This window comes from Thamnophis sirtalis, unplaced genomic scaffold (genome assembly GCF_051295495.1).
Source record: "Thamnophis sirtalis isolate CommonGarterSnake01/CBP01778 unplaced genomic scaffold, rThaSir2_p1.2 scaffold_6, whole genome shotgun sequence".
Lineage (NCBI taxonomy): Eukaryota > Metazoa > Chordata > Lepidosauria > Squamata > Natricidae > Thamnophis > Thamnophis sirtalis.
The window spans coordinates 1,285,087-1,305,336 of NW_028261386.1; the positions used below are offsets into that span (position 1 = coordinate 1,285,087).

Consider the following 20,250-nt stretch of genomic DNA (forward strand, 5'->3'; position numbering starts at 1 on the left):
GCTTCCCCAGCCTCAATAAGGCTATGCATGCAATTTTTTTTGACAAAAAAAAAATGGGCTGTTTTGGGGATGTTTGCAGAGTGCGAAAACTTTTTTTTCCCTTTTGGAAAGCTCTTTAACTGATTGGTCAAAAGCTCTATCCCTCTACCTACCAACCTACCTACTCTCTCGCCCTCCTTCCCTCCCTCCCTCCTTCCCTCCCTCCCTCCCTCCCTATCTACTGTATTTCTCTCCCACTTCCTCTCCCTCCACGCGGAGGAGAGCCTTCTCTGTGGCAGCTCCGACCCTATGGAACGAACTCCCCGTGGAGATTCGTACCCTCACCACCCTCCAGACCTTCCGCATAGCCCTTAAAATCTGGCTGTCCCGACAGGCCTGGGGCTAAAGACCTTAACCCTACCCGAATAGTATGAATGTTGTGCTTTTAACGATGTATTGTCTTATATGTAACTTGGTTTGTCCTCCCCTCCCCCTGAACTGTGAGCCGCCCTGAGTCCCCCCAGGGAAAAGGGCGGCATACAAATAAAGTATAAATGAAATGAAAATAAATTTCTCTCTATCCCTCTATCCCTCTACCTACCAAACTACCTTCTCTCTCTCTCACCCTACCTACCAACTGTATTTCTCTCTCTCTCTCTCCATCTATCTACCTACTTACCTACCTACCTATTCTCTCCCTCCCTCCCTCCCTCGTTCCCTACTATATTTCTCTTTCTTTCTCTCCCTCTCTATCCCTCTATCTACCTACCAATTTTTTTAATTTGCCTCTTCAAAACCTTGGTGCGTCTTATAGTCCGAAAAATACAGTACATCACTCTCAAACATGAAGTTTTTCTCTTTGGGGAAACTTCTTTTTGGATCTAGGACAGCTCGCCATGACCAAATCACCGCATCCAAATATTTTCAGTGGAAATAATGTTGAAGAAACAGTGGTGGATAACATTTATCTCCCTGAGGTATCCCATGTGGTATTGCCCCACGTCAAGTTGTCCTGCAGTGAGGTATCCTCATCGGGTTGGCCGCAATGAAATGGCCAGGGTGTGTTGGCTGGAGTGAGATGGCCACGAGGAGTTGGCCACGAGGAGTTATCCCATTCCATCTCTTTTTCAGTGATTTGACTTCTGCCGAACCTAGCACTGGTAGTCCTCAATTTACAACAGTTCATTTAGTGACCATTTGAAGTTACAACAGCAATGAAAAAAGTGATCGATGACCGTTCGTACACTTACGACTGCTGCAGCATCCCCATGTTCGTGTGATCAAAATTCAGACGTTTGAGAATGGGCTCATATTTATGATGGTTGCAGTATCCCGGGGTTATGCGATTCCCCTTTTGCGACCTTCTGACAAGCAAAATCTGTGGGGAAGCCAGATCCACTTAAAAACCGTTGTTCCTAATTGAACAACTGAATTGATTCACAATTGGTACACCCACGTCACACCTATCCTCCGCGAGCTGCACTGGCTGCCCATTGGTCTCCGGACACGCTTCAAGGTGCTAGTCGTTACTTTTAAAGCCCTACATGGCATCGGACCTGGCTACCTGAGAGACCGCCTCCTGCCAATTACCTCCCAAAGACCGATTAGATCGCACAGATTAGGCCTCCTCCGAATCCCATCTGCCAGCCAATGTCAGCTGGGGACCCCCTGGGGGAGGGCCTTCTCTGTTGCAGCTCCGGCCCTCTGGAACGAGCTCCCCGTTGAGATCCGGACCCTTACTACCCTCCCGGCCTTCCGTAAAGCTATTAAGACCTGGCTGTTCCAGCAGGCCTGGGGCTGTTGAAGTATCCAGCCCCACTTTAAGTTATGAATGTTGCTGTAATTTTAAATTGTTGTATTGTCTTTTATATTCCCCCTCCCTTTTCTATTGTAAGCCGCCCGGAGTCTTCCGAGAGTGGGCGGCATACAAAACTAATAAATACAAATACAAATTGTGGCAAGGAAGGTTCTAAAACGGGGCAAAACTCATTTAACAACTGTCTTGCTTAGCAACGGAAAGTTTGGGCTCAGTTGTGGTTGTAAGTCGAGGACTACCCGAATTTTGGTCCCAAACTTGACTGACTTGAATTACTTCCCTTTGGGGGAATCTCTTTTTCAGTGATTGGTTGACTCCATAGTAGGGTCTCCGAAGATTCAGAGTTTCAAAGGCGACGAAATGTGCCCACGTGGGCCAGTTCTTGGGAAATGATCTGCAGGCCACGTGGCCTTTAGTGGTGGATCGGTGGTCAGCTAGGCAGCTGGTCCTCTTCCCAAAGAACCCCGGTGTAATTTGAAAACAGCTGTGCTGAAGGTCTGGAAGGAGCACAGAGGGCTGTCATCAAAATCCAGTCATCCTGGAAAAGTTCTTTCTTTCAGTGGAAGCTTGGTTGTGATTCTATTGTTATGCACACTCTTGCTGTCATTCCCATAGAGCAGGGGTGGTGGTGTCAAACTCGATTTCATTGAGGGCTGCGTCAGGGTTCTGTTTGACCTCGGGGAGGGGGGCACGGCCAGCTCGACGTCACTCGTGTTGGGGGCACCTGTGTGTCAGGGATTCCAAGTAAGACCCCCAACGAAAGAACACTCCGAGGCTTGAGGTTCCTCAAAGTTCCATTTTATGAGAGATGTCCTATTGGCACATCTGGGAAAACCCAAATCTGAAAGCTTCCAGGATTTCCTCACCCAAAAGAAAGTCCAAGTCCTTGGCCAGCACCCACATGTCCATCCCATGGCCCAATCAGGCACCGTCCAAACTGGATATGCCTCCCAGTCACACTACTCCAGGTGCAGAGCAAGACGTCCTTGATGGCCGGAAGGCCCGATGCGAAAGATGGCCTCCAGGCCTGACACTGTGGTGGCCTGAGCACTCTGGCAGTAAAAACAGGCTCCCTTTTCGGCTGAGACGGCTTCCTGCCATCCTCTTGAGAGACCGCCTGCTGCCAATTACCTCCACAGACCCATTAGATCTCTCAGGGTTGGCCTCCTCCGGGTGCCATCTACCAGCCAATGCCACCTGGCTATTACCTGGGGGAGGGCCTTCTCTGTGGCAGCTCCGGCCCTCTGGAATGAACACCCCGCAGGGATTCGGACCCTCACCTCTCTCCAGGCCTTCCGAAAAGCCGTCAAAACCTGGCTTTGCCGGCAGGCCTGGGGGTGATGAGTTCCCTCCCCTCTCGACATGTATGGTTGTGCGACTGTTGTTTACTTTTATTATTTGTATTTTGTTTTTTTTATGTTCCCCTTTTTCCCCCTTGAATTGTTCGCCGCCCTGAGTTCTCCTGGAGAAGAGTGGCATACAAATAATAAAATTCTATTCTATTCTATTCTCTGCCAATGAAAACTGAGCTCGGGACTGCTGCTTTCCTCCCAACCTCCGTTTTTGCTGGCAGAGGCACCATGGGCAGCCCTGTGGGCCGGATCTAAGCACCCCATGGGCCGAATCCGGGCCCCGGGCCTGGAGTTTGACACCCCTGTCCCAGAGGAATTTGACAAAAGTTAAATTTGCCCAAATATGAGACCTGTCATTTCCCCTCCCGCATTCCTTGTTGAATAATCTTGGATTCCAAGGTTCTTGGCTGCGTCTTAACTGACACTCGTGAGGGATTGATTTATGGTAGAGGAAGTACTAATTGGGAATGAACGGAAGCCAGCTTGCGTTCGGCTGCAGAGGACTTGCGAGAGATGACATTTTCCACCATCCCGTGGGGTGTGTGAAATGTCACACTCTATCGTCTTTGCGCTTGCCAGACGTTGAAGTTGATGGGGAGTGACGTGGTGATGGCCTGATGGCAGAGAAGAATCCGTAATGATGTGGGGACCCCTGAGTCTAGAACCACGGCTGAAAAATGAGGAATTGTTTCCTTCTAACGGGGCTCCTTATCGAAGTCCGGATATCTCGGTATAAAGCCTGCATTTTAATCAGGGATCTTGAGACACGGCATCACTCTAAAATGGGGAGGGGGGGAAAACTATGCCCTGTTTATCACCTGTGGTCCTCAACAGGAATACGGCATCCAGTTTTGATCACCACAATGTAAAAAAAGATGTGGAGACTCTAGAAAGAGGGCAGAGAAGAGCAGCAAAGATGATTGGGGGACTAGAGGTTAAAACATATGAAAAACGGTTGCAGGAACTGGGTATGTCTAGTTTAATGAAAAGAAGGACCAGGGGAGACAGGATAGCAGTCTTCCAATATCTCGGGGGCTGCCCCAAAGAAGAGGGAGTCGAACTATTCTCCAAAGCACCTGAGGGCAGAACAAGAAGCAATGGGTGGAAACTAATCAAGGAGAGAAGCAACTTAGAACTAAAGAGAAATTTCCTGAGACTTAGAACAATTAATCAGTGGAACAACTTGCCTCCAGAAATTGTGAATCTCCAACTGGAAGTTTTTAAGAAGAGACTGGGCAATCATTTAGAGGGTTTCCTGCCTGAGCAGGGGGTTGGACTAGAAGACCTCTAAGGTTCCTTTCAAGTCTGTTATTCTATTTTATTCTATTCTATTCTAACAGGCTTATGATCGTAAAGGGGCCATGCAGGTAGTCCTTGACTTACAAAGCATGTCTAGTGACCGTTCTAAATTACAACTGGACTGAAAAAAGTGACTTAGGACTATTTTGGATGCTTATGACAGTTGCAACATCCAACCTAACAAGGAAGGTCATAAAATAGGGCAAAACTGACTACATAGCTGTCTTGCTTAGCCATAGAAATTTTGAGTTCAGCCATGGCCGTAAGTCGAGGACTACCTGCAGTTGTCCACCCCGATCTAAAATTGCATCTTAACTCCCATAGCAGAATTTGATCTGAGAATTCTCTCCCACCTCATTTCTACACATTGCCTAATGTATGCGTATTTTCCATGAATTTAAACATGACTGAGAAAAGGACAGCTTCTCAGTTATCTCAGTGCACTTGAAAGACATCTTGTCAACTCTGGCATCAGGCATAACATGTTTAGCGTCATGTAATTCCTGAATACATATTGGTGCACGTGTGTTTGCATCTGTGGTACTTGTTTGGGTACTACAGTCCTGGGAAATCATTTCCTATTTTGAGGTTTCAATGTAGCAACCTAGAACCAAGGAGAAATTTCCTGGCAGTGAGAACAATCAATCAGTGGAACTACTTGCCTCCAGAAGTTGTGAATGCTCCAACACTGGAAGTTTTTAAGAAGAGGTTGGATAACCTTTTGTCTGAAGTGGTGTAGGGTTTCCTGCCTAAGCAGGGGGTTGGACTAGAAGACCTCCAAGGTCCTTTCCAACTCTGTTATTCTGTATTCGGTAGAGAATCGAAGAAAGAGAACTGAAATCTCTAGAGGAGAGAAGTATGTATGTATATCTATGGGGCTTTTAAAATTTTTCCTTCCTTTGTAGAAACCCCATAAGTTTCTTCCAAAAACAAAATGATAATAAAATAATATGAAGCAGCATTAAAACAAAGCTGCTTTATAAATGTTGGCTGAAAAAAGCTAAGTTTAAAAAAAAACAACTCCTGGCTCTGGAAGCATAGTTATTTACACCTTCAATAATGGGCCAGCTTTTCAGAGATGACTGTGAACATTAGAATAGAATAGAATAGAATAGAATAGAATAGAATAGAATAGAATAGAATCTTTATTGAGAATGGAATGGAAAAAATGGGATAGCATAGCATAGCATAGCATAGAACAGAATCTTTATTAAGAATGGAATGGAATGGAATAGAATGGAATAGAATAGAAAAATAGGATATAATAGAATAGAATAGAATAGAATAGAATCTTTATTGAGAAGGGAATGGAATAGAATAGAAAAAATAGGATAGAATAGAATAGAATAGAATCTTTATTGAGAATGGAATGGAATGGAATAGAATAGGAAAATTAGCATAGCATAGCATAGCATGGAATAGAAATAGAATAGAATAGAATCTTTATTGAGAATGGAATAGAATAGAAAATAAAAATAGCATAGCATAGAACAGAATCTTTATTGAGAATGGAATGGAATAGAATAGAAAAATAGGATATAATAGCATAGCATAGAATAGAATAGAATAGAATCTTTATTAAGAATGGAATGGAATAGAATAGAAAAAATAGCATAGCATAGCATGGAATAGAAATAGAAATAGAATAGAATAGAATCTTTATTGAGAATGGAATGGAATGGAATGGAATAGAAAAGAAAAATAGCATAGTATAGAACAGAATCTTTATTGAGAATGGAATAGAATGGAATAGAATGGAATAGAATAGAAAAATAGGATATAATAGCATAGCATAGAATAGCATAGAATAGAATAGAATCTTTATTGAGAATGGAATAGAATAGAAAAAATAGCATAGCATAGCATGGAATAGAAATAGAAATAGAATAGAATAGAATAGAATCTTTATTGCGAATGGAATGGAATAGAATAGAAAAGAAAAATAGCATAGCATAGCATACCATGGAATAGGAATACGAATAGAATAGAATAGAATATTTATTGAGAATGGAATGGAATAGAATAGAAAAAATAGCATAGCATAGCATGGAATAGAAATAGAACATAATAGAATAGAATCTTTATTGAGAATGGAATGGAATAGAATAGAAAAAATAGAATAGAATAACAGAGTTGGAAGGGACCTTGGAGGTCTTCTAGTCCAGCCCTCTGCTCAAGCAGTAGACCCTACACCAGGGATCCCCAAACTTTCCGGCTTGGTGGACCAGACAGGGGTGGTGGAGAAGGGAGGCTTCTGTGCGAGTGGCAGGTGTGCGTGCATGCATGCAGCTCCATTTCCACGAGTGGTGGGCATGCACGTACCCCGTTCACACAAATGGGAGCATTTACATCACCACTTGCTCCAATGGGGCTGCACAAGCAAGACGCTCACCCACCACTTGCTTGGCCCGGCCCCCGGCCCATGAATGGGGGCCCCCTTCCCTGTTCTATTTCAGCCAAATCATTATGACTATGTAGCCTACATAATATTCCCTCTCCCTGGGCTGTTGGAAAGAGGGAGAGAAGCCGACTCAAAGTCAATTGCCGGTTTCCATGCCGAAGGGATCTCGAGAGCTTGCGGTCTTCTGGTTTCTCATCCAGCCCTTTTACCTCTTTGGTCAATTGGATTTCAGTTTCATAAGGACGGGCTTGAAGAAACAAGCCTCCTCAATTGACCTTCAAAGGCTCAGACTCTGCTGGTAATGAAAGATAACGTGGAGCCCCAGAGGAGCAGAACTCTGCCTATTTCATTTAAGATTTTACAAGCTTCATTTATTTTAGAATAAGGTTTGTTGGTCCATTCAAGGTTTATTATATACTTTCCTGGAAAATACACTCTTGTCTTTTCTATATAATACCAGAAAAGGGCGGGGGTGGGGGGGGCAGGGAGAATGAAATCCTGCTTCATAAATTTCTCATGACGCCGTTTTTTTTTTTAATGCAGTCATTATTTCTGACGTTCAGTGTCTGCTCCCAGACTCCTCTTGCAAATAGCTTGACTAATAAAATGATTTATTGTAGGTTTTTAAGTTGCCTTATATATGATTTAGAGGAATACTTTTTTTTTTGCCTTTAATGAACTTGGCCTCTGATCTTCATAGTAATCATGAGCTGGCCTGCTTAATGGATACGATGAAAAACTGGTTTCTTTTGTGTATATATATATATGTATGTGCCTGTGTGTAAAAACGATGGCGCTTGAGTTATTTAAGTAAGCTCTAAAGACTTTTTTTGCTTTTGCTTCCCTCTCTGAACTCCTGAAACGTCATAGAATAACTGCGAGCAGAACAATAAATTTAGTCCCTGGGTCATCTTGCTGCTTTGCTTTGGGGACTGGGAATTCTGGAATTAACAGAGCAGAACAGAATAACAGAGTGGGAAGGGACCTTGGAGGTCTTCTAGTCCAACCCCCTGCTCAAGCAGGAGACCCTACGCCGTTACAGACAAACGGCTGTCCAATTTCTTGAAAACCTCCAGCGTAGGAGCATTTACAACTTCAGGTGGCAAGTTGTTCCACTGATTAATTGTTCCCACTGCCACTTTCTTAGGAAGCAGCTTCTTAGTTGAAAAGCGAAACCTTTTCCAAGGAAACAAACAAACAAATCTAAAATCCAGGTGCTTTTTGGAAAAAAAAGCAGCTTTGGGATCAAATGGCTCACACACCCCACACCAGTGATGGCTAACCTTTTTCTAAAGGTGAGCCAGAATTGTGTGCGTGCTATTGCGCACGCACTGCATGTGCATGACTTCCCCTCTGGCACATGTGTGCATGACACCCCCATGTGGGGGGAGGAGTTATCCCCCCCTGCAGGCTCCAGAGGCTTTCCTGAAGCCTGGGGAGGGCAAAAATGGCCTCCTCCAGCCTTCCGGAAGGCCGAAAATCATCTGGCCTGGGCGTGCATATATGCCAGACCTGAGAGGTGCCGTGCTGACAAATATGGCTCCGTGTGCCAACTGTGGCACTCATGCCATAGGTTTGCCATCATGGCCCTAGACTCTAGGGCCTAGAGGGAGAGCAGGCAGAGCGGCAATGTGTGCAGTGACATAATAGAAGAGAAGAGAGAAGAGAATGGAGACGAGAAGAGAATAGAAAATAGAAGAGAATAAGAAGAGTTGGAAGGGACCTTGGAGGTCTTCTAGTCCAACCCCCTGCCTAGGCAGAATACCCTATACCACTTCAGACAAATGGCTATCCAACATCTTCTTAAAGACTTCCAGTGTTGGGGCATTCACAACTTCTGGAGGCAACTTCTGTTCCATTGGTTAATTGTTCTAACTGTTAGGAAATTCCTCCTCAGTTCTCAGTTGCTTCTCTCCTGGATTAGTTTCCACCCGTTGCTTCTTGTTCTACCCTCAGGTGCCTTGGAGAATAACTTGAGTCCCTCTTCTTTGGGGCAGACCCTGAGATATTGGAAGACTGCTATCATGTCTCCCCTAGTCCTTCTTTTCATTAAACTAGACATTCCCAGTTCCTGCAACCGTTCTTCATATGTTTTAGCCTCCAGTCCCCTCTTCCTCTTTGTTGCTCTTCCCTGCACTCTTTCTAGAATCTCCACATCCTTTTTAAAATCATGGTGACCAAAACTGGATGCCGGATTCCAAATGTGGCCTCACCAAGGCATTGAACAGCCCCAGGGAAAACTGTTTGGGGCTAATGGGATCATTAAAAAAAATCGTGAGATTATTGCCAGCTGTTTTATTGGGGTATCTTATGGCACAGATTAGGGTTTTAGCTCTTGGAGAACATCTAAAAAAAAAAAACATTGCCTCTTGAAGTTCGACACCACAATGCTCAATTTTGAGTCCTACCAGTGGCAGAATCTCTGAGTTGGCCGCATGTGGAAAGTGAATGGAACGCTCCCAATTGCATTCCTTGTCTCTCTCCTAACAAAGAGAGGAGAGAGAAAAATGCGAGCAGATCTCTTAAGGAGGCCGTAGCAGGACCATAAAATATTTCATTCCTTCTCAAAGTTCTCCTTTTATAGAAAGGTATCCTATCGCAGCTGCTTGCTAAGGAGGATTTCTTCCTGCTTGCTCAAATATGGGTGCATGAAAATGGGCGTTTGCTCTTTTCCCAGGATTTCAGCGTGTTGGGGAGGCAGTCCTTAAGTGGAGTTAAGGCATGGGCATTTCTTTTGTTCAATGTGTTTTAGGTATCCTTGGAGGTTTGCCTTAAATTCCTTGGCACGGTGACTAAAAACAGTGAAAAAACGGCCTTCGAAAAAGAGTTTGCTCATCAGATGGGTCCTTGAGATCATAACTAGAGGGGACAATTTGGAATTGATTTTAGAGTAGGCTTCACGTTTATAGATTTGTGTCTGATAATCCAAGGAATGGAGCGGTAAAAGATGTGGAGACTCTGGAAAGAGTGCAGAGAAGAGCAACAAAGATGATTAGGGGTCTGGAGGCTCAAACATAAGAAGAACGGTTGCAGGAAATGGGTAGGTCTAGTTTAATAGAAAGAAGGACCAGGGGAGACATGATAGCAGTCTTACAATACAATAGCAGAGTTGGAAGGGACCTTGGAGGTCTTCTAGTCCAACCCCCTGCCTAGGCAGGAAACTCTATACCATTTCAGACAAATGGCTATCCAACATCTTAAAGACTTCCAGTGTTGGAGCATTCATAACTTCTGGAGGCAACTTCTGTTCCACTGATTCATTGTTCTCACTGTCAGGAAATTTCTCCTCAGTTCTAAGTTGCTTCTCTCCTTGATTAGTTTCCACCCATTGTTTCTTGTTCTACCCTCAGGTGCCTTGGAGAATAGCTTGACTCCCTCTTCTTTGTGTCAACCCCTGAGATATTGGAAGACTGCTATCATGTCTCCCTTAGTCCTTCTTTCCATTAAACTAGACCTACCCAGTTCCTGCAACCGTTATTCATGTTTTAGTCTCCAGTCCCCTAATCCTCTTTATTGCTCTTCTCTGCACTCTTTCCAGAGTCTCAGCATCTTTTCTACATCGTGGAGACCAAAACTGGATGCCGTATTCCAAGTGTGGCCTTACCAAGGCCTTGTAAAGTGGTACTAACCCTTCACGGGATCTTGATTCTCTCCCCCTGTTGATGCAGCCTAGAACTGTGTTGGCTTTTTTGGCAGCTGCTGCACACGGCTGGCTCCTATTTAAATGGTTGTCCACTAGGACTCCAAGATCCCTTTCACAGTTGCTACTATTGAGCCAGGTACCACCTATACTGTACCTGTACATTTCGTTTTTCCAGTATCTCAGGGGCTGCCAGAAAGAAGAGGGAGTCAAGCTATTGTCCAAAGCACCTAAGGGCAGGACAAGAAGCAATGGGTGGAAACTAATCAAGGAGAGAAGCAAGTTAGAACTGAGGAGAAAATACTTGACAGAACAATTAATCAATGGAACAACTTGCCTCCAGAAGTTGTAAATGCTCCAAGACTGGAAGTTTTTAAGAAGGGACTAGAAAACTGTTTGTTGAAAACAATATAGTATCTCCTGCTTGAGTAGGTGGTTGAACTAGAAGACCTCCCAGGTCCCTTCTGACTCTGTTATTCTATTCTATTCTATTCTATTCTATTCTATTCTATTCTATTCTATCTCTTATACTGGTAGTCCTCGATGTATGACCACAATTGAGCCTGAAATGTCTGTTGCAAATTGAGCTTCTGAACAAGCAAAGTCAATGGGGAATGCAGGGTTCTCTTACCGACTGCTTGAATCACTTAACAAGTTCAGTGATTCACTTAACAACCATGGCAAAAAGTCCCCCAAATTCCCCCCACCCCCAAAGACAACTGGAATTTCTTGTTGTTGTTTTTAATGTTTCACTTCTCATCCAAGAAGCTTCTTCAGTTCTAAGCATCCGGTGGGGAACGGAAGGATTTATGTTCTTTTTTAGTCCTTCCATTCTTCCTTTCCACAAACCAGTCATTTTGAACTAGAGAAGTTTCTTGGATGAGAAGCGAAAAGTTTTCAAAAGAAAAAAAAAAAAGCAAGGAAATCCAGTTGCCGCTTGGAAAAAAAAGCATCTTTTGGACAACCGTGACTTGGATGATTGAGAACTTCCAGAGACATGGCAAGAAAGGATGTAAAATTGAGCACGACTCCCTTAATATCCTCAGTAACGGAAATTCTTCTCCCAAATGTTCTTGTAAATTGAAGACTACTTATAACAGATTTTCCTGGCATTGGAATGGAGTGGAGTGGAATGGAATGGAATAGAAAAGAAAACAGAGTTGGAAGGGGACCTTAAAGGTCTTCTAGCCCAGCCTCCTGCTCAAGCAGGAGACCCTGTAGCATTTCGGACAAATGGTTTTTCCAACCTCTTCTTTAAAACGTCCAGTGTTGGAGCATTTACAACTTTACAAATTTACAACTGGAGGCGAGTTGTTCCCCTGGTTAATTGTTCTCCCTGTCACAAAATTTATCCTTAGTTCTAGGTTGCTTCTCTCCTTGATTAGTTTCCACCCATTGCTTCTTGTTCTACCCTCAGGTGCTGTGGAGAGTAGCTTGACTCCCTCTTCTTTGTGGCAACCCCTGAGATATTGGAAGATATCTATCTTTGGATTCTATTATAATTACCGTACATTGGCAGCCTCAAATCTTCAGAGATTCCTTGCTGCTGTATGTAGGCTGAACAAACTATGTTAACCTTACTACACGTAGCAGAGTTACTGAATATATTGTCTGTTAAGGAAGGTCCCATCGCTGAGCTTAAGAGAGAAATGTGGGACTCCTTTTTTCTTGCAAGTCTCCAGCAGATAGGAGAAGACTTTTTCAAGCTGCTCACTTGTGTGACCAGTTCGTAAATCGGTTTTTTCGCCTTTTCTTACTCTGGCATCAAACTGAGAAGGAGGAGTTTTGTGGAAGATTAAGCCTGAAAATTTATATTCAGGATTAACATCAATTTAATCTGTGATGTAGATGTAAATTGATGTTAATCATATTGCCTACACTTGGGAGTGTAGGTAATATGGAAGACCACAAGATTTGACTCTGATTTGTTCAAAGGAAAATATCTGTGTTGATTTAATTAGCTTTTGAAGTGGTGTTTTTGAATGTAGAGGTTGTTTGCATAGTAATTTCACAGTTTTTCTTTTTTCCTGATTTGGAGAACTCTAGTTATTTTCCCTGTTTAAAAAGGACTGAATTATTAAATTATGTTCATATTTGAAAGGTGGATAAAAATAATTACTCTCAGGCGCTCAAACAACTCTGTGGTCAGCCCAAATACATTAGTAAGATTTGTGAACATGTTTCAATGGTTTTTAATGAAGTGTTAGCAATTTATTCTTTCATTTAAAAATAATGATGGTTATTTTGGAGTCATTGATTAGCTAAAACAAATAAACACACACTGTATCCCCCCCCCCACCAATTTTGAAATACATAAATTTTTACTGACTGGAGTAACATTTTTGCTTGAGCCTTTGATTTATTTTCTCTTCATTAATTCATTAGGTGGGGGGACCACCCAGAATTTGTCTGAAATAACTGCCTTTTTTTAAAAGAAAACCTTTGCTTAGCTCTAAACCTGCCAAGTTTACTTATATAGCTGATTATTTATAATATAAGTGTTTGCACACACACAAGGAAAGGCAAAGGATTAAAAAATACCATATGAATCCAAGAGGCGATACATACGTAGACTTAACCCAGGGGTCAGCAACCTTAAATATTCAAAGAGTCACAAAAGTCCTAACCGGAAGCCCTCCGTTCAATTCTGGAGCCGACCGGAAATCCGGCTCCACCCACCATAGAGTCTCCTCCTAGCGCGGCGTCCTTTTTCCTCTACCTGCTCTAACCGAAAGCCCAATCAATTTTGGAGCTGACCGTAAAACCCACCCCTTGCATGAGAATCTCGGCGCACTGTGTTTCCCTGCCCCACCCGGAAGCTCCTCTCAAAATTGTGCCGCCGACTGGCAACAGGGAGCCGCAGCAGAGGGATGAAAGAGCCACATGCGGCTCCGGAGCCACAGGTTGCCGACCCCTGACTTAACCGATGCATTCTGGTATTCAAATTCGACTGGGTTGTAGAAATGTTATCAAATTAATCAATCATTCAATCCAGACCTGGAGCATACATTCCATTTATCCAGAGGAGTCACAGGTAAAACTGACATTAACGGGCTATGAAGCCATAGAAGTCCTCGTCCCAATACAGGTAGTTCTCAATTTACAACCAAATTTATGTTGCTAAGTGTGAGACACTTGTGTTAAGTTGAGTTTTGCCCCATTTTACGACTTTTCTTGCCACAGTGGTTAAGGGAATCCCTGAAGTTGTTAAGTAAGTAACCCGATTGCTAAGTGAACCTGGCTTCCCCATTGGCTTTGTTTGTCAGGAGGTTGTAAAAGAGGATCACGTGACCCTCGGGATACTGCAACGGTCGTAAGTATGAACCAGTTGCCAGGCATCTGAATTTTGATCATATGATTATGGGGATGTTACAAGGGTCATAAAGGTAGTACACACGACAAAATATGACCCTGTAAGCCATACAGGTAGTCCTCGACTTACAACCATTTGTTTGATGACCATTTGAAGTTACAATGGCATTGAAAAAAGCGACTTATGATGTTTTTCACACTTATGACCATTGGTCACACGATCACAGTTCTGTTGCTTGGCAACTGGTATGTATTTATTGTTGCATTGTCCCGGGGTCACATGATTGCCATTAGTAACCTTCCCAGCTGGCTTCTGACAAGCAAAGACAGTGGGGAAGCCAGGTTCTCTTAATGACCACATGAATCACTTAACAACCGCAAAAAAGTGTGGCAAACAAAGGTCGTAAAATGGGGCCAAACAACAACTGCCTTGCTTAACAACATAAATTTGGGGCTTAAAAGTGGTTGCAGGTTGAGGACTAATTGTACATCAACCTGTCCCACCTGGTCAAGCAGGGAAGGTATGTTACGGACCTGTCAGTTAAAGAATCCGGACTGGTGCAGAGGTGGTATTCAGCAGGTTCTGACCAGTTCTAGAGAACCAGTAGTGGAAATTTTGGGTAGTTGGGAGAACCGGTAAATACCACCTCTGGCTGGCCTCACCCCCATCCATTCTCTGCCTCCCGAGTCCCAGCTGATCGGGAGGGAATGGGGATTTTGCAGTAACCTTCCCTTGCCACACCCACCAAGCCACGCCAACCACACCACCCCCACAGAACTTGAATAAAATTTTTGAATTCCACCACTGGACTGATGGAACCCCCAGGAAGAGAGCAGGGGTCCCCAACCCCAGTGTTCTGACCTAGGCTTCCCAAGAGCATGAAGTAGACTCCTCGTCCTGATAAAATCTCTTTTATTTAGGTAAAGTGAATTCCTCTCCAGCAAAGTCCCGGCCAACAGTCTTTCAAGAGATTTCACAACCACAGACCTTTATCTGGCTTGGAGAGCTGCCAGGCCGATATCTTCTAAACACCACACTGTAGCAGCAATTACTTGGCAAGGAATCAGGAAGAGATCTTCACCCTAATGAATGGAATTCATTGTCTCCTGCAAACTCCACTCCCTTTTTACTCCTTTTTATTCCCTCTGGGAGGGGCCATTCACCGTCCACCTGTGGCCTTACTCCCATCACCCCTTGTTCCTCAGCTGTTCCCTTCTCCTGGCAACTCTGTGCATGCGCATATTGAGAACAGGCTCCAGCTGTTCTTCTGCCCCACTGATCTCCTACTCCAAAGGCAGCTGATAACTGTCGGACGGCTCTGCCCCCCTCTCTGCCTCCGACACAGAGCCCTCATCTGAGACTTCTCCAGACTCCAGGACTGGCCCATCTTCCTCCCCAACCTCCTCACTGTCCGAGTCTACCACCAGCTGTGCTGGCGGGCCACAACACCCAGGTCTATGGCCCGAACCTAATTTTGGAAATATGCTGCTTACCGGGAAAAAAAGGCGGGGGCATGGAAGGGGACATTGGCTGCGGGGAGGGAAAAAGTGAATTTTTTCGTCGGAACTCGATTTGGTCATGGTCAGAAGCTTTCGTGACCAAAGATTCTACTGTACATGTGAAATACTTTGAATGTTTAAAATAGATACAGCTCTTTAATTCTTTTCTTATTTATTTATTTATATTTATTTATTTCATCAAGCATGAATTAGATAACAGATCTAAGTATAGCAGTGGTGGGTTCCGGATCTGGGCCTGGCAGCGTCCACGTAGACGCACGGAGCGCGTGCATGCGTCTTAGCGCCTCTGCCATGCTCCAGCTGTTCAGCGGAGCATTGCGCAGGCGCTGTACATGCCATGCACATGCGCGGAAGTGCTGAAGACTTAAAAGACCGGTAAGGAGCTCGGGCGGGCGGGCGGGCCATCCAGAGCACCGTACTGGAACGGTATCCGGTGCTCCGGGCAAGTTACGGTATGCCTATACCGGGGCGTACCGCCTGCAACCCACCACTGAAGTATAGATATGATTGTGAATACATGAATACGAATACAAGGGAATATTAGGACAGGGACAGTAAGCACACTGGGGCACTTATGCACGCCCCTTAAAGACCTCATAGAAATGGGGTGAGGTCAACAATAGATCGTGTAAGGTTAAAGTTTTGGAGGTTTTGGGGAAAAACCAAAGTGTCAGGTAGTGCATCCCAACTCTCTTACTGAAGTCCTATTTTCTGCGATCAGGCGTGGAGCGGTTTACCATCCGTTTGTATCCATTGTGCGCTCCTGTGTTGTTGTGGTTGAAGCTGAAGTATTCATTGACAGGTAGGACATTGGAGCAGATAATTTTGTGTACTACGCTTAGGTCAGACCGAGGGCAATGCAGTTCTAAATTGTCCAAGCCCAAAATTTCAAGTCTGGCGGCATAAGAAATTCTGTTGCGAGCAGAAGAGGGGAGGACTCTTTCTCGTGAAATACCTCTGGGTATCTATATTGTACTGCTCTACCATTCTGTAAAGTAGCCGTGAGCAATTCAGACCATCCAAACAGTAGATTTCCCTTTAAAATCGACTGGAATTCATTAAAAATGCAGTTTTCACTTTGTTGTGAAGGTTGAACTTTGGAAGGACCATGTCCTAAATGGAGATCTTGTAGATCAACTCTTGATACTCTCCATGTAAACTCTCCGTTTCTTTAAAAAATATATTTTTATTGTTTTTACATTTAAAACAAAGCAGTACCGCGAAGTCGAAGTGACCATACAATCACATTATATACAATTAGTCTCATCCATTGACTATTAGCCTACTTAGCGCATTGTCTATCCTTCTGTCCAATCACAGAAGGATTTACAGTTTGTTCCAGTCTTGTCACCTTGTCTTATACCGATCATAAAATCTGTTCCAGACTTCAAAATATTCTGATTCCCCTTTATTTTTAAGTTCAATAGGGAGCCTATCTGCTTCCGCACGGGCCAACTCATCTAGCTCTGATGGTGTATTTTCTTTTTTCCAATACTGCGCAAAAGTTATGCGCGCCACAGTTAGTACATGTATAATTAGATAGAGTACATTTTTCTTAAACCCCTCCGGTATTATGCCTAGAAGAAAAATTTCTGGTTCAAACAAAATTTGTTCTCCCACCATTTGTTCTAACCATGATTGAACCATTTTCCAATATCTTTTGGCCTCATTGCATGTCCACCACATATGATAAAAAGTGCCTGGTGTTTTTTTGCACTTCCAACAATTTGGGGCCAGATTTTTAAACATTTTGGAGAGCCGTGCTAGGGGGAGATGCCATCTGTAGAACATCTAATAAAGATTTTCTTTATACGCCAATGTAGCCAATGTTAGTTTCCGATTAAGTATCCATAGTTTTTTCCCACTTAGCCAACTCCATGTTATATCCAAAAATTTTCGCCCAGGCGACCATCGTTTCTTTGACATGTTCTTCCTTGATAAACTGTCCGGTTTTTTTAATGTTGCTTTGTGGCGCTGAAGGCTGAGAATCTATTAGGGAGAAGAGAGCGACAGATTGTACCAGTATTTAATTTCCATTTGGTTAAGAATTGATTTTAAAAAGCCGCAGCCAACAAAGATGGCCTATCAAATGTCAAGAATCTATGAACAGAGCCACCCTTTGGGCCTCAGGCCAATCACTTAGCAGACAAACGACCTTCCAACAATAAAACACCAACCTACCCATGTCGGCTTTTATTGGCTGTTTATTTATGATTGCACTCTTTTCACAGATACGATAACTGACTGCCCTGGCCATTTCACTTCCGCCCATGCCATCAGGATCAGGGGAAGTGATACTACCAATACAATACAATACAATACAATACAATACAATACAATACAATAGCAGAGTTGGAAGGGACCTCGGAGGCCTTCTAGTCCAACCCCCTGCCTAGGCAGGAAACCCTATACTATTTCAGACAAATGGCTATACAACATCTTCTTAAAGACTTCCAGTGTTGGGGCATTCACAACTTCTGTTCCACTGATTAATTGTTCTCACTATCAGGAGTTTTCTCCTCAGTTCTAAGTTGCTTCTCTCCTTGATTAGTTTCCACCCATTGCTTCTTGTTCTACCCTCAGGTGCCTTGGAGAATAGGCCTAGAGGGAGAGCAGGCAGAGCGGCAATGTGTGCAATGACACAATAGAAGAGAAGACAAGAGAAGAGAGGAGAGAAGAGAAGAGGGGAGAGAAAAGAGAGAAGAGGAGAGGAGAGAAGAGAGGAGAGAAGAGAAGAGGGGAGAGAAAAGAGAAAGGGGAGAAGAGAGAGGAGAGAAGAGGAGAGAAGAGAAGAGAAGGGAGAATAGAAGATAATGGAGAAGAGAATGGAAAATATAATAGAATAGGAGAGTTGGAAGGGACCTTGGAGGTCTTCTAGTCCAACCCCCTGCCTAGGCAGGAAACCCTATACCGTTCCAGACAAATCGCTATCCAGCATCTTCTTAAAGACTTCCAGTGTTGGAGCATTCACAACTTCTGGAGGCAACTTTTCTTCCACTGATTAATTGTTCTAACTGTCAGGAGTTTTCTCCTCAGTTCTAAGTCGCTTCTCTCCTTGATTAGTTTCCACCCATTGCTTCTTGTTCTGCCCTCAGGTGCCTTGGAGAATAGCTTGACTCCCTCTTCTTTGGGGCAACCCCTGAGATATTGGAAGACTGCTATCCTGTCTCCCCTGGTCCTTCTTTTCATTAAACTTTTACACCCCACTAGTGAGGCCACACTTGCTTCTTGTTCTGGTTGCCACAATGTTGAGACTCTAGAACAGGGGTGTCAAATTCAAGGCCCGCGGACCAGATTCGGCTCGCGGGGTGCTCGGATCTGGCCTGGGGTGGGTGGGTGGTTTGCTGGAAATAGCAGATCAGCCCACGGAGCTGCTAGCAAAAATGGAGCTGGGGGGGGAGTTGCGCGCAGCCTCTCTGCGCCCAGTTTTCAGCTGCAACAGCCTCCCGCAGCCCTCTGCCAGTGAAAATGAAGCTGCGGGAGGCCGTCCAGGCCAAAATTGGGACTCGCCCCAAGTTCTGTTTTCGCTGGCAGAGGGCTAGCAAAACAAAAGGAGAAATGTTTCTTCCCTATTGCATTTGAGTGTGCAAGAAGGGACAGGAAAGGAGAAAGGGAAAGAGGAAAGGCGAAGAAAAAGAGAAGATGGGAAGAGAGCAAGGAAGGAAAAAGAAGGAAAGAGGGGAAGGAAGATGAAAGGAGAATGAAGAGGGAAGGGAAAAGAAGAAAAGAAGGAAGGAAGATTATAATGAGAGTGAGTTAGGGTCTTAGGGAAGTCCTGCCTTAGCATTTGGTCACCACGGGCGCCCCTTGCACGAGTCCCATGTCACGCCTACCATCCCCCCCACCCAGGCATGCCCCACCCTCACCCCAGTCCTCCAAGGTAAACACAACCCTGATGTGGCCCTCAATGAAATCGAGTTGGACACCCCTGTTCTAGAAAGAGTGCAGAGAAGAGCAGCAAAGATGATGAGGGGGCCGGAGGATAAATCGTATGATGAACAGCTGCGGGAACTGGGAAGATCTAATGAAAAGAAGGACCAAGGGAGACAGGATAGCAGTCTTCCAATGTCTAAGGCACTTCCACAAAGAAGAGGGGGGTCAGCTTATTCCCAAGAGTACCTGAGGACAGGACAAGGAAGTAATGGGGTGGAAGCTCACCTGAGAGAGATCCAATCTGAAAATAAGGAGGAATTTTCCTGATGATGAGAGCAATTAATCAGTGGAAAAGCTTGTGTTCTGGGATTGTGAGTGCTCCATCTTTGGAGGAGTTTTTGAAAATAGACTGGGCAGCTATTTGACCTTCATATATAAGGTCTTCTGCCTTGACCCAAAGGTGCTTTTTTTGTTTTTTCTTTGAAGAAGTTTCACTTCTCATCCAAGAAGCTTCTTCCACTCTGACCGGATGGCTGAGGATGGAAGGATTCATACTCCTTGCAGACAGCTGGTCATTTGCATCCTTTTAGAGAGCTGTTGAGGCCCCTTGGAGGTTTATCTCTGTCCTCAGGGCCACCTGAATGGTGCTCCTGGTTCCTGTAGTCTGCAATTTCTTTTCTCCCACAGCATTCAAAGTATGCCTTGAGCAGTGGGTTAGACTAGAAGACCTCTGAGGTACCTTCCAGTCCTGTGATCCTATCATTCTTCCTCATCTTCCTCTGTACCTTATAGAAGAGAACTCTCTCTTTCTCTCTCTCTTTCTCTCTCTCTCCGTCCCTCTCTCTCTCCCTCTCTTTCTCTCTCTTTCTCTCTCTATCCCCCTCTTTCTCTCTCTCTTTCTCTCTCTTTCTCTCTCTCTCTTTCCCTCCCTCCCCCCTCTCTCCTCCATTCCCTCTGAACTTCAGAGCACCTGCCTTAATTTTTATTTATTTATATATTTTAATGTAAGAAAAAATATTTTTCCACAACTACTCTTACACCATTAATCTGGCAGTGT

General features: G+C 44.2%; 1 protein-coding gene across 7 annotated transcripts in view; it reads left to right on the forward strand.

Annotated features, from left to right (window-relative positions):
* BCAS3 (BCAS3 microtubule associated cell migration factor) overlaps positions 1-20,250 on the forward strand; it is a 686,211-nt gene that overhangs the window by 131,319 nt on the left and 534,642 nt on the right. The gene's annotated exons all lie outside the window — the stretch shown is intronic.